We start from the raw sequence: 15,379 nt of genomic DNA on the forward strand, positions 1-15,379 counted from the left end.
CTAGTCTACTGAGGCGCTTCTTTTAGTAAAGACATTGGTATCTGTGCTTTTTCTCGAATGTATTTTTTCTCCATGTCACTGTGCACTGTGATCTTGTGACCTTGCTCTTTTGTTTTGAAGGATGACACTAATTGCTTGATGTTTGCCATTTATGTTGTTGACTGATATTCTGAATATTCTCTGACATTACACTTAGCTTTGCTGGAAATATGTTAATGTGATGTTATGTCATGTACCTTTACTGTACATTTATGAAACACCACTGAATGAAGGGGCCTTGAAATGCGATACATATACCCTAACACCTGCTTAAAAAAACTTATTTGAAGGATAGATATGGGGATAATATATATTCTTTTTTTCAACATTCCATGAAAAAACAACAATGAATTGATTTGACAAAATCTGTATCCAAAGTCTGAGCTTAGCTTAATCCTCTGTGCCATAGAGCACCATTGTTGTCCAAATACTATTAAAAAAAACACAATAAATCAAACTATTGTGCTGCATGAGATGTTTCTTCGTTGCCATGAACATGGCATCATCCTTCTGCAATACATTTTTACCAGAGCATCAAATCTGTATTAATATGCCATTGAAAATAGCCCCCAACAATAACACTATTTACTCTCTTTTGAGAAAGGTTTCCAAAAAACTTCAGTGCCAAGCTGTTCTAGGAAATTACTGAGTGAAAGGAACAATTGGACTTGAGGCTGAAAGCAACAGACAGACTTGATAAGTCCTGGGAGATGTCAATCTGAAAATCAGTGACTCTTTTCACCTATTGTTCCCCTTCAGAGAATTTATGATTCTTCCACACAGTCTGGCAATGTCACATATACGCACCCGCTCTTCATTAAAGCTTTATGATGTTTACATTGAGTGACATATTCAAAGCCATGTGTCCATGTTTTTTACTAGTTGTGCCATTATAGACGTCTTGTGGATTATTTCACATATTTACCTACAATTCTGGGATCTCCACTAGAATTAGAAATTAAGCCCTGTGGTTCTGAAATGTGTTTGGCTGCACTGCAGGGTTTAAGAGGTTGGCTGCAGTAATTGACCGCAGTTACTAATCAAAATGCAACAAGCAGTAACTACATTAGACCTGTATATTTAGGCTAAGTGACTTCCTAAAGTATGTTTCCAAATTTTCCCCCTGGTGAGTAAGGCTTTTATATTACCTGCAGATGATGATCAGACCACATTTTCAATTGAAATTTATGACAGTAGAGTTTAATACATAATAGTAATGTTTTAAACAGATCTTGAGAGAGAGACCGTGACTTGTTTTTATCCATGCTACAGAATTATTTACCACTGACCTCCTACGCTGACACTGATTGTGAGTGTGGGCATTATATTATGCATGAGGTAAAGAAATACATGAGTTGTCTTAAGAAACAGTGACATTGTTGAAAGCAGCACCAAAGTCTAAAACTCCACATCGCATAAAAAAGCAGAGTAGGTGTCAAAACCTATGGCAAATACATTCATGCTTCTAATAGAGCATCGGTTCCTTCCACAGACTGGATAAAAGAAATGGACGGAGCCCCCATGAGCCATTGGTTTGTGTCTGGCTAGTGTTTTGAAACCTTGAGTTTGGCCAGAGACATTTTAGAAGACAAGAAGGGAGGCCTATAAGGACTTTGGTTTGGCATATTGGAAATATTTTTGGAACCAGAAGTGACCATATTTGGATGAGAAAACTAACACCGTCCTCTTTTAGCTGACCTTTACAGGAATCACTCAGTGAGGATTTGCAGAGATAACAGCCAGGTGCTGAAATAACAGCTGCTCTCCAGAGACTACAAGCAAATGAAATCCCTGAAAATGGGCTTTCCTACCCTGAACAGCAACAAATCTCTTAAATGGGGAATGTACTTTCCTCAGAACTGTGAAAGACTTTGATTTGAGGACTGAACGTAGAAAACCAGACGGAGAGAAAGGAAGGCTTAGAGAGTCATGACGTTCAAGTTTGCTGCTGATTGACGAGTCAGTCTCTTTAATGAATTATCCAGAGTAGCTGTAGCCGCTCATCTCTTAATCCCTGAGTAGATAATCAGCAGCGAAGCAAACCTTGCAGCCGGCGCAAACTGACATTCACTTTATTGACTCAGAAAGCAGCGCAATCACCTGATAACATTGACGATAACAGCAACACTCTGTCGCCATTAACAGCCACACTGATCAGTCTAAAGAAGACAATACATTCCAGCTGAGAGGAAGCGATAAATCAGAGGACGAACCTCTCGTAACCTCTAAAAAGTAAAGAAATATGGTGGAAATGCATTTAAGCGATGTTATATTTAACAAGGAGTAACTTTATCAAGCTGTTATCACTGGGCGCCTTTGATTGCTGAACACTTCAGTAAGGAATTTCCATCATGTCTTGGCTCTCAGCATGTAATACTGGTGTTTTCTCTTCTGTTTATGGCTCTTGTCACTTTTTATGTTGTAATAGTTTCTTGCTCACTGCAGTAGTTTACTGGAGATGCTGTCAGGGGTTTTAAACAAGGAAATATAATGGGTTTTTCTGGCCTAAAAGGCATGCTGCTCACTGTAACCTGATTTATCTGCCTTCTGACCAAAAACTCCACATTTTCAGATTTTATATTGACATTTTACATTCACGAGTCTACGTTACTCTGTCGTCATAGTTTTTGCTCATGTATCAACATGTTCAGTTCAGCCCTGTCTAGTGGCCTCTAAGTTAACATTGGAAAGCCAGTAGCTTAAAATAATACATGTGCTGTATATACAAATTAAAAGAATAGGAAACTGACTCGGCTGTGTGAAAACAGCCCTATCACATTTGTAGCACTTTTTCTAACCAAGAACCTCACACTCGCAGGTGAAGAAAAGAATCAATCTGTGCGTCATGTGAGGAGCTGTAAAGCTTGATTTCTTCCTGCCAGAATTGTTGGTTATGACAGATCCACATCATCACTGTTTAAAAGCTGCGTTTGTTGCCACTTGTCCCCAAAAATTTCACCATTTCTGTTAAAACTGTATCTTTTAATAATCTCAGTGTCATCAAGCTTTTCCAAAACATCTGTCTCGGCCTGAACTGGAGCTGCTCACAGGTTAAAACACCTCTGAAGCTCTTCTAAATGTTGGTAGAGATAGGAGTCATTTCCTAGGACTCAAATGCTTTGGCTCCTGAAAGTAGGACCAAATCCTTTGGCCAATTATGAGTACCGCAGAAGGCAATAAATCACCCTGAACAAGGGATAGGACTGACACACACACACAAACACATTTATACCTCTGGAAATGTTAGTGTCCTAGACAAACCCACGCAAACAGTGGGAAGTCCACACAGAAAGAAGTACAACTGTAAAAGACCCCTGAGCCACTCAGCTGACCTGTTTGGGGAAGTAAAATCAACAGATGAAAGCTTCATAATGTAAAATATCTCCCAGTTCTAGCTGTGTTGCTGAGCTTTAATGTTTCCGTGTTGTCAGACATATTCTGGGTCAGTTTTAATGGCTCTGCTTCCACCATAACATGACACGTGTATAAGGTTCTCCGGCTGGTAAACAGAGCTTTGTAGGTCATGATTAAGGGACTCGTTTGTCTCGCCCACTCCGTCTGCTAAGTTTCAGCCTTCCAAGTAATTAAGGAGCTGCGGAACACCGAATGTTGAATGGCCTAGGGGGTTTTCACTCTTGCTTTCATGCATCCATTAAAAACATGGCCAATTCCTTCCATGTGTACACTCATGCTTGGGGATTTGTTGTTGTGTTTTTTTTCAATCCTCATAAATTGCAAATGATGTTGTAATTATTCTTTGAGATTTGTTTAAAGAAGAGGTTCCCGAGAACGGTCAGAGAGCTGCTGGTGTTGTTTTCTTTCTTGCTTGTAATTGCTCGTGATAACCCGTATCTTAGCCTATCTACGGGACATTTTCAGTGCTCAAGTCATAGAAATGCAAGGCTGATACAGACGTTATATTACAGAACACTGAGGGTATTATTCAGTCTCGTTTTATCAAATCTTACAACACAGTCATCACAAGAATATCAAGACAATGTTGAACGTTTTAATATCATTACCTTTCAGCGGAAGTCCCATCTCTGTCACCTCTGCTTTGATGGAATTTGTTTAGAAATTGGATCTCAGACATCAAGAGCCTGATGTCACAAACATGGACATTTAGCTTTTCATTTAATGATGTGCCGGTGTGCAGGTGGAGCATGCAGTTTGAATACACAAGAACTCACAAGGCAGCAGTATGTGCATAAAATTTGGGACTGGAGCTACAAAAGCTTGGTATTTATGCACTGAAAAAGACACAGCGGGAGCCCTCTGAGTTGTTCACTGACTGACAGCTCATCAGAGGTCCCATAACTGTTACATACGGAAAACAATTGTTTTCTCCACTGCCTTCTGCCACACAGTGGGTGAACGTTGAAACATAAAATACCTCCATGAACAGAATCCAGTCCTGTATGAAAGAGGTAAGTTAGACTTAATTAATCCCTGGCGGACATTTGAATTGGATGAATAAGAATGTGATATGACCTTAAGTATCAGTGATGACATAACAACCATTTTTAACCACAAAGGGACCCAACCTTTAAATATGGCAGGTGTCAGCAGGATTTAAATGAGCGTCTAGATCACTTTAATGCTTCTGGACATCAGTAAAAGCACTACTTACTCAGGGGACCTCTACAGCGGAGCTAGCCTTCTTTGTGGTATTTTATTTTTTATTTTTTTGTATATCTCTCTCTATGTTAGTTCACCAAAAAAAAACCCAACATTTTTCTCTCTGTGTTGTTCTTGATCAACTTTTGCCTGTCTTGTTTTTGGAGGCTTTTTGCAGACTGAGGATATTGATTAGGTTCCTGTGCTTATTCTGTAGGCCTTTAAATCTACAATGATAAAGCACTAGTTGAAGTTTTGTGTTCCTTTTCTTACACAGTCCAATTCAAACGTAATAAAGAAAAAGCTCTTTTTTTGTTAAAATACACAAATTGCTGCCCTCTGGACATCCAACAATTGAAATTAACATTTCAGCAGAGGCTTTATATGCGGCTGTACTGACACAGTGTCATGTAAGGTGCTATTTGGCAATTGTTCCCACTGTAAAGAAATCCACACACTGTCAATCACTTGTCCTCGCTGTTAAGTGACATTTTGGTCCTGAATTTTACCTGATGAAGGTCTGAGGTGTGAAACTTCATTAGTAAAGTGAGGACAAGTGGTCGACAATGTGGAGGATTTTTACCCCACTTTTACACATGAGTTTGGATCGACAAGACTTTCTGGTGTGCATGGCCCTTGTAGTAATACCTCTTCACATTCATTCTCACTAACAATAAACTGTAATCTATTTTGGTTAGTAGCTCTGTAGTCAGTTTTTTCAGTTGAAGATTAGTAACTGATGACAAAAGCAAATGTAAAGAAAAAATGTTTTGTATGACAGATTTGACATGAAAGTGTCAGTGTCTGTGTTTGTATAGTATCAACCTTAACATGAATTACAATACTCAGTAAGGTGCTGCATAGGTTTCACACATTTACAGAAATTCACATAATAAATGAAAGCAGCCCTCATCGTTATAAAACCATAAAACAACAAATGTTGAGGATCACAAGTGTTCAGTCCTGCCACCTAAAAAGAGGCAACAATTGTCTGATGTTACTATTAAGTTACATAACATAGGTACGGTAGGAATCTGGCGTAAACAGCGTTACTAATCTTGAAACCTATTTTTGTTATACTATGAGGGAGGAGTTCACAAACTGAATGTTTAGTTGACAAATCTGCTACATTTCAATCTATGCCATAATAATCTGGGCTGCTCTGATAACAACTCTAGCATCACAAACAGTGCTAAGTAACTGTTGCCTTCAATACTCTAAGTTAAATATTAGACGAAGAATATTTACTCAGCAAACAAAGTGACATCTGTTGGCTTGTACTTTTTTTTGCGCCATCACAAACCCTCACTAATAATTGTAGTTTTACTATTAGATACTAATAGAAGCCTGTGTGTTATTTTTAAACCTGTAATCTTAAGAAGTGCTGCATTAATAATATTTTTTATTGTGCAAAAAGCTTAGATAAAATATCTTTGACACGATCACAAACGTACTTTTTTGGTGCAGTCAGAGTGCCACTGTGGGCTCAAGTTTTTAAACTGCATGGTTGATATTTGTGTGACATTTCAATATAATGTGATCAGAGAGTAATTAAATTCAAAAAATTTGCCTATTTATTATAATATTACTTGGTATCAGGAGGAAACATTCCCATACTTATCATGTCTTTCTAATGTACATCACCATTTTTCTTCCAATCCCCTAAGGTTAGTTCAGCTGCAAAACTTTCAAAAATGTCAAACTGAATGAAGCTGTTTTGGAAGCACCAGTGACGTTTGACGCTTTGGACGTCATCAGTTATATTATCCGGCAGAAAGGAGTGAAACAAGCTATGGCCCTTCAGCATCATTCGCTTATTAGTGAGTTAACCGCAGCTAATTTTATCTAGCTAGCCAGCAAACACATTAGGCTAGTCACCTCACCAACTCACTGCTACTAGCCTAAGCGTTAGAAAGCTGCAAACTGAAACACCTGTATGCGGTTCACTGGCTGATGCTGAACCACTTTCTGCAGATGGCGGCTGTGTCTACTCATGAAAAATTTAGTTATTTCCATAATCCTTACAGTAAGTTGGCTAGCTAGCAAGTTTGCTTACAGAGTTGACAGGAGTAAATGAAACAGACAAAAGAACAACCTCCTATGATGTAGTAAGATGGTTATATTTCGACAGTAATAGAACTTTTGCTTAATTTCTTTGCTGGTCTAGACAGAGAGTCTAAGAGGAAATTAAAGAAAGTTATTTTAAAAAACATAAAAGATTTTGGGCTTTTGAGAAAACATTTAGGGCGCCCAATAGAAGACTGTGGGCAAAACAACCTCAATTAAAGCTCCTTAGGTTAGGCTGCTGGGTTATCTTCCTCCATTGACATCCGTGTAGTGTAGGAGGATGGTAGTGGGGTAGAGTTTCAGTTGTCTGTGGGAGAAACTAAAATGTAATTCTCTGCTGTTAAAATAAATTTTTCACCAAAGTAAGTAAACTAAAATAAGTTTAATGTGGGTTGATGTGATTTCAGCATTCATCCCAGAAACTAGTAATACCACGTGAGGGCTCACTGATTTCCCCAATGGTCTGGCCTGTAATTTACAACATGATATTCAATTTAGGGTGGAGCAGTTGTTTCGGTAGCAATAATTCTTAATGGAAGATGAACACTCAGACGCCTGTGTGGTGCTGGATGAAGCATGAGGCACTCCATTAACTGAAAGCCCCAGACCTGCCCCGAGCTGAGTTCCCATTAATGCAGAAGGAAGTGAAAGGGCATAACTGGCATAGCAATAATTCCTCTGTACTCCCGGGTGATTTCAAACTTGCCTGTCTTCTAAACTCATTTGCAGTTTATTTTCCCCGTATCTGAATGATGTGAGAAAATTAAAAGCAAAGGCTCGAGTCAGCACATACATTTTGATGACGAAGTATGTTTGAAATAATCTCAGATTAACAGAGAGCACATGACAATCAGCAGCTGCTAAAAAGTACACAAGGAAACTAACATGATGCTATAATTTTCTGAATATTAATAATTTGTGAGGCCTTGTTATTCTTCAATACTTCCCCTTTTGATATATTGACCTCGTCCTCCTGCTGGCAAAAAGTGGGACTTCAAATCAGTGGGCCTGTCGGTGCTGAAACAAATCCAGCCACAGTTAGATTTAGTCATCTGGGGCAGGGTAAGACTTCACTCTGTGCCAGTGACAGAGAGAAAGGGACCTGGCAGTAACAGGGAGCATATAAACACTGTTCAAACAGTTTTTACAGCACAGATGACATCTCTGATGGAGGCCTCTGTAGCTCATCTCTCAAAGCTTTTGCTCACATGAAAAAAAAGTCATGTTACGGTCATGTAATGCTGTTAGAAAGCTGGGAAAAACTTGAAAAGGAGCTGCTTTAGAAAGCTGACATTAAAGTACATTGTTAAATACTGTAATCTTGTGCCACGTCCTATTTCTGTCCTTGCACTTTGATTGCACAAGACCTTTCACCACCACACTTGGCATCTAGGCCCACATACAGGGTCCGTGAAAGTGTTTCGCCACATTTGCCACAACAATCATATTTAAAGATAATTATCCAGAAACCAGCCTGTGTAATGTGTAACAGGGTAGACCTGTATTGGCCTGATTTTGAGTGCAGCAATAGTATGATGGGTGAGCACCTAGTGTGTGTTTGGTGGGTGTGGTCTTCACATGGGGTGATTGCATGGGGATGGGCTGATGGTAGACAAGTGTGTTTGGGTGTGACCTCCAATCTGCAGTAATTTAAACAACCATACCATACCAGGTCTGTGTCAGTGTCTGTCTCCTTTTGTGTAACGGTAAAGACTTTTGTTTGGATAGTATTGAAGCCTTTCTCCCTGGGCATATCTGTTGTGTTATGTGGGATAATGGCAGTGCCTGTTGTGTGGAGTAATGGGTGGATATGTTTGTAAATTGCTGCTTTGTAAAGGTCATTTTCAGCTTGTCTTCTGTGTACAGTGTGCGGGTGTACTGGAGCTGCTGCTGGTATCCACTTTAGCGCATGATACGGCTAAGTCGGGATCTGGAGAATTGCATCGTGCAAAGCAACAGCTGCTTAGCAGAGTTACTGGAGACTCCAAGCAGTGAGGAGCCAGCCACAACCAACCAGCCCGAGAGCAACAGCAGCAGAACAGTCCTTTGCGTGTTGTTTGGCTTTGCCACACACAGGGAACAGAAGTTGAGCACAGCCAGCCATGGATAGCCTCATTCCCCTCTACCCAATTGACCATGAGCTTCCCCCACTGTACTGACTCTTAGCTTGCTTGGCTTTGGCCTTGTTTAACTTCCTTTTATGCATTTATTAGAATGTATAAATACAACTGAGGCTTATACTTTGCACAGCTTGTCTTTTATCCACATCTCTTACTACTGGTCTGTCAATTCTAAACTAAGGGTTTTTACAAATGTGTCTATATTCGAAAAACATAATGTAAACTCCTCCTCGGGTTGTTAAAATTCCCGGAGATGAGGTACCTCAGTGGTAGCTACAGTAGCTGTCCTGAATTGCAAGTATTAATAACCACATAGGCCTATCTGCAAAACTAATGACATTCCCGGCCTCAGCTGTGTCTTATGTTTAGTGCTTATTAGCAAACTCTAGAATGCTAACACATTAAAGTAAGATGTGAACATGATGAACATTGCTTCACATCAACACGTTAGCACTGTCATTGTGATTATGCTAGCTGACCTTTTGAGCATTTAGCTCAAAGCACTACAGAATAAATACAGCCTCACAAAGTGGCTAGCATGGCTGTTGACTCGTTGAACAAACTACTATCTTGTATGTGAACAAAGCTGTCTAAAACTTTTGGGTCCAGGGGGAACTGCTTGAAGTCTGACAAACTTCCCCAACTGGATGGCATTTGATTGGCATTTGTTGGGGCCAGTGGCGTGGGGTGGGGTAAATCTTTAGGGAAGTCAAGTGAGAGGGGATGTCCTTTTTGCAGGGCAATTAGCTAATGTATTGTGCTATTACAGTGCAGGGTATAATTTTACACAAAATTGAATCATAGGATGCTCTTATCAATACACACACTGAAAGTTGCATTTACTGACACCTACGCGCTCTCTCTCTTTCTCTCTCACCCCAAATAGCATACATAGCCAGCTGCTTATAGTGCACTGTACAAATAAGCTATGGTTAGGAATAAAAGAAGCATTCACAAGCTCAATCAGAATTCGTTTGAAGATTTACATTTGCAGAGTAGCAGTGGTGCATGTATGTGCAATAGGCCTACATACTTCTTAATGCTTGGCCAAATGTTCAGAACACGTCACTCAAGACTATGAACCGAGTACCAAACCAACAGAGTAAAAACAATTATTCAGGTAGCCTAATGCTGCGTTCGAGACCGGTCGGAACTGGGATATTTCCCAGTTGAAACTTCCGACATCAAAGCGTTCCAGGTGCATGGTGGTGCATGACGCCGAAAGTGAACGAAAACCATGGCTGACCATGACAGAGGGACGAAACTGCTTGCTACTCCCTCTCCCTACATACTTCCACTCCATTTGTATTTCATGTGGAGGGTCCGCCACATTGAGTGCCATCCGAAACCAATGAGGGCGGAGTGGTAGTGGATTGTTAAACCCTCAAATGCCGAGTCAGCATCGATGCTGGCTTGTTCAAGGTGTGTAACACCCTTTGCTGCACGATGGGGGACCTTTATTTCAATTTGCGTTCCGTGTGACTTCGCCGGTTAACATGTAGGATTTTTTATTTTGAAACTACACTAAGATTGTCATGTCACCATTCACAGGTTAACAACGTAGCCCATACGATTTATATTGAAATGTTGTATTTGTGAATGTAACATCTTTCATATAGGCTAAGTTAAAGAGGTTCAAATATATAGGCTTTTCTTTACAATGAATATCAATCTTTTCATAAATATAATATTTATTTTTCGTAAATATATAGTCATGTTCGACACAAACACAAATGAATGACAAATGCTTTCAGTTTCGTTATTGCAAAAAACACACTTTTTCTCAACATCAATCCTGAATCTTAATACCACTGTTATTTATTTGATACGCATATTATAGCAGTGAGTGCATCGGTAACGTCAGATCCTATTTATGCAGGGGAGAGAGGGTATTTCGTCCGAAAGTTGTTGCTGTATTTAAACCCTACGTGGGTTAGGGAGCTCGATTTGGCCTGGAGGGTGACTCCGACCAGAGTTAAGTCCGTGTCAGAGTGGAAGTGGCGAGGGTCTAGTTTCGGAAAGGCCACACAGTTGCACCTTCAGCAGTGTTTTAGGTGTTAATTAAGAGGATGGCAGTTTTAATGCAAACAACTGACATAAATAGCCTCTACGTTACTAGTTCTGTGTACCCCTCTAGCTACATCAGTTGGTAACCCTCAAGTCAGTCAATGTTGTAGGTTACACTTCTAATGTTTTGGCATTTTTAACAATAACTTTTATGAGAAGATGACTTTATGAGATTCTTTACTGTAGCCAGCTACCTAATAGCCCTAACATATTTCTACATCAATGTACATCCAGAACAAGTTTTATTATATGAACGTATGTATTATTTTAATTGAAATACATGCAAATATACTTTTTGTTGCTTTTTAGTTTATGGTTTACCATTTACAATGTGTGCTTCCAGGGGCGCTGACATTGTTTTGTGATGTAATTCAGCTGCTACTCGTGAAGTCGATATTTTTTCTCCGAGTAGGAAATCGGACTTCAGGTGGCATTCCCGGATAGTTTTTCTAGTTGGACGTCGGAAATTTCCCTGTTCCGAGTTGCCTGGAATGCATCATAACCTGGCCCAGGCTCTGTGGCAGGTGCTGTACGTGGTGCTTTTGTGTGTAGGCCTACACAACCGCAGTAAAAACAATTAGGTTACTACAGCAGACCATTCATTCGCAGCTAAATCCAGGCAAGCAAAGCAAAACAAACAATATAACCACATCAATAATCACACACATAGCAGCAGTTCAGTTAAGTTCAGAGAGAGAAGGAGGTGACATTTCACTCACCCTATTTGAAAAGGAAGGGCATTCTCCTGAATGTCATGGTGGCGCAGAGGTCAATAACCAAGTTACAGAATTTCCCACTGGCTTTTAGGTCCTCAACAACAACACAGTCAACTGAAGATTGGCGTTACCAGCTAACGTTAGCCAGGACATAGTTTTCGTATTCCTCATTGAACGTACGAAACGTCTCGGGTTACGTATGTAACCCTTGTTCCCCGAGAAGGGGAACGAGACATTGCGTCGGTGACGACACTATGGGAACGCCTCTGGGTGTGGCAGGGCTGAACTATGAATGAAACTACTCCAATCCTATTGGTGTTACTAGAACGGTAGTGTGTGACGGCGTAACCGGAGGGGGTATATAAGCACGCCGGCACATAGGACACATTAGCCCTTTCTATGAAGCAAGGCACTCCAGGCGTGGTGAGTTGTGGCGGACCGACGCAGTGTCTCATTCCCCTTCTCGGGGAACAAGGGTTACATACGTAACCCGAGACGTTCCCCTTTGAGGGAACTCGACCTGCGTCGGTGACGACACTATGGGAACGAGATACCCACTTAGGCCGCACCGAAACCCCGCCTGCCCCCAGCGTGCAGAACCTGACGGCACGACTAGGAGGAGAGCGCACAGGTGCCGGGTGCAGAAGGCAGGTCCAGACTGTAAAACCGGATAAAAGTGATAGGGGTGGCCCAGCCAGCCGCATCACACAAATCCTGGAGTGACGCCCCATGCGAGGAGGGCCCTAGAAGCCGCCATGCCTCGAGTAGAGTGCGCCCTTACAGCCATAGGTGAAGGCATGGAAATAGTCTGAACGATCCAGTTGTTGATGGTGTATTTAGAAGCAGGGAGCCCAGCCTTGGGGACCCGAAACACACCAGCAACTGGTCTGCTTTCCTCCACTGGGAAGACCTCAGAGTGTAAATACTCAGTGCTCTGACAGGGCAGAGCAGATGAAGTCTCCCGTCCTCCCCCGTCACATGAGGTGGGGGATGAAACGCCTGCAACACCGTGGACCCTGCCAATCTGGCTGGAACCTTAGGGACATAACCTGGACAAGGGTGCAGGATGGCCCTGACCCTCCCTGGGGCAAACTCCAGGCATCGGGGAGACACCGAAAGTGCCTGGAGATCCCCCACCCTCCTCAGAGAGGTGATAGCGAGGAGAAAGGTCATCTTAAGGGTCAGGTGCTTGGCCTCAGCCGACTCCAGGGGTTCGAAGGGGGCCTCAGCCAGCGCTTCGAGAACCACTGCCAGGTCCCAGGTGGGAACCCTGGAATGAGTCACGGGCCTCATCCTCCGGGCCCCACGGAGGAAGCGCATGACCAGCGGAAGCCTCCCCAAGGGCCCATCACTCAGAGGGGCGTGGAATGCTGCAATGGCAGCCACATATACTTTGAGCGTGGACGGGGAGAGGCCAGCGGAGAAACGGTGCTGGAGGAGCTCCAGTTTCACAATTACCGAGCAGGTAACTGGGTCCCCCGCCGTTCTCTGCACCAGGTGGTGAACACATTCCACTTTAGGCCGTACATCCTTCTCGTGGACGGGGCTCTGGAGCTGAGCAGCGTCTTGACTGCTCCTGTCGTCAGGCCCACCTCTAGGAACTGCACCCCCTCAGGAGCCAGACCCATAGCTGCCACAGGGCGGGGTGCGGGTGAAAGATCCGGCCCTCCGCCTGGGACAGCAGGTCTCTCCTCAGAGGGACCTGCCAGGGCGGGCCCTTGAGGAACGATATTAAATCCGAGAACCACACTCGTGCCAGCCAAAATGGGGCTACAAGTAGTAGACTGACGCCGTCCTGGCGGACCCGCTCCAGAATCCCCGGGAGCAGAGCGACTGGGGGAAACGCATACAGACGCAGCCTCGGCCTCGTCTGTACCATGGCATCCAGCCCTAGCGGGGCTGGGGGTGATAGGGAGAACCACAGGGGACAGTGCGCCATCTCTCGGGATGCAAACAAGTCTGTTGAAATAATTGTTTGGCGACAGATCGCTCCCAACACAGGACCATGGGACAGGAACCAAGATTTCCTCCATACAGACAGGGAACGAAGCATCCGCTCATAACCCGTATCAGACGGAGCCGATTTCCCCTCGGGGAGAATCCCTTTGATTTTAGCCACCACTGCAGGGCTCTCATGTGCAGTAGTCCGGAAGGTATGATACTGGACGCTGCTGCCAGAAGACCCAACACCCTCTGAAAGTGTTTTACAGTGATGGCGCGGCCTAACTGCACTCTGGTCACTGAGGATAAAATGGACTCGATGCGTGCGGGAGACAGGTGGGTCCCGCATCGTCGTTGAGTCCCACACCACCCCTAGGAATGCAGTCCGTTGGGCGGGTGTCAGTACGCTCTTCATCGCGTTGAGCCGCAGCCCCAAAAGCTGAAGGTGTGCGAGGACGACATCTCGATTAATTCTATGGCCCCTTTCTTCAGCAGAGAGCAGACTTCCTGTCCCAACACCTGGCTCTGTTCTGCTTGTACTGTAGTCCCGACCATCCCGCAGAATCTGGGGGGGTGAACCCGGAACTGCAGCCTGTAGCCATCTACTACCGTAGATGGGGCTCGGGGCTGGTGGCCGGTGTCCTGCGGGAAACCCCGGTGGTGCCCTGAAGCGGAGGACCACCAGGGAAGGCTCGCCAGTGAACCACGGTTTGTGAGCCCAGTCGTGTTCCGGCTGCCGCCCCTCAGGGCGGACAGATTGCCGAGGGCCTGCCGGTGGCTAGCGCGTCCCGAGTGCTGAAGCGGTGGGAGAAACAATGCCTGTTGCTGGAGCCACCATGAGAGAGGGGACCTCGATCGGCCTCTCTCAGGGGAAGGGGGGCAGGGAGGGGGAGGAGGTGGGGGGGTGGACCTTCTACTCGAGGTCTCAGGACCTCTTCCCCCGGGCCCACCGAGACTGAATGACGGTCCTCAGATCCGTCTTCCCGGGGGGCTGTGGGCAAGAGCGCCGTCTTGCGTCCCAGGTTGGTTGAGGGGGATCCCGCAAAGCGACGCTCTGCTTCTGGCTGTGGCGGTAGGTGCTGGATGAAGGCTGCGTCCGCCTTTCCTGAGCCGTCGCGGTCCTGGAGTCTGACCGGCGGGGGAGATATTGCTCAAACGCCTCTCCCTGAGTTTTGGCGTGCTGGAACCTGTTGACGACAGCATCCACTGCTTCGCCAAACAGGCCAGAAGGCAAGAGGGGCGCATCCAGGAGAAAAGCCCTCTCCTTCCCCTGGATGCCCGATAGGTTGAGCCACAGATGGCGCTCCATAGCCACCAAAGCCGCCATGGATTGGCCGATGGAACGGGCCGTTTCCTTGGTCACACGGAGAGCCAAGTCCGTCGCTCTACGGAGCTCCATCAGGTCCTCCTCAGAGGGACCTCCCCCTACGTCACAGTCCCGAAGGAGATCGGTCTGGTATGCCTGCAGGACAGCCATCTTATGTAGGCTGGCACCAGCACGACCTGCTGCCATGTAGGCCTTGCCCACCAAATCGGACGTCATCCGACACGGCTTGGTGGGGAGCACCGGCGTCCGGAGGGATGAGGCGAGGTTGGGAGAGAGGTAGCTAGCCAGTGCCTCCTCCACTCGTGGCATCGCTCCGTAGCCGTGCTGTCTGATTTCTGTCACGTTGCTGTAGTCCAGCCGGGGGGACGTAGACAGCCGCGCAGAGAAGGGGTATATTTAGAAGGGTAATAAACTACAAAAAATGGTAGGGGCCGACGCGGGAGTGGCGCTCGGTATTGCAGAAACCGCTCATCTAGTTTGCTGCC

The sequence above is a fragment of the Micropterus salmoides genome, unplaced genomic scaffold (assembly GCF_014851395.1).
Source record: "Micropterus salmoides isolate LMB-PRFRI ecotype aquatic unplaced genomic scaffold, ASM1485139v1 Ms_hic_scaffold_2, whole genome shotgun sequence".
Taxonomy (NCBI): domain Eukaryota; kingdom Metazoa; phylum Chordata; class Actinopteri; order Centrarchiformes; family Centrarchidae; genus Micropterus; species Micropterus salmoides.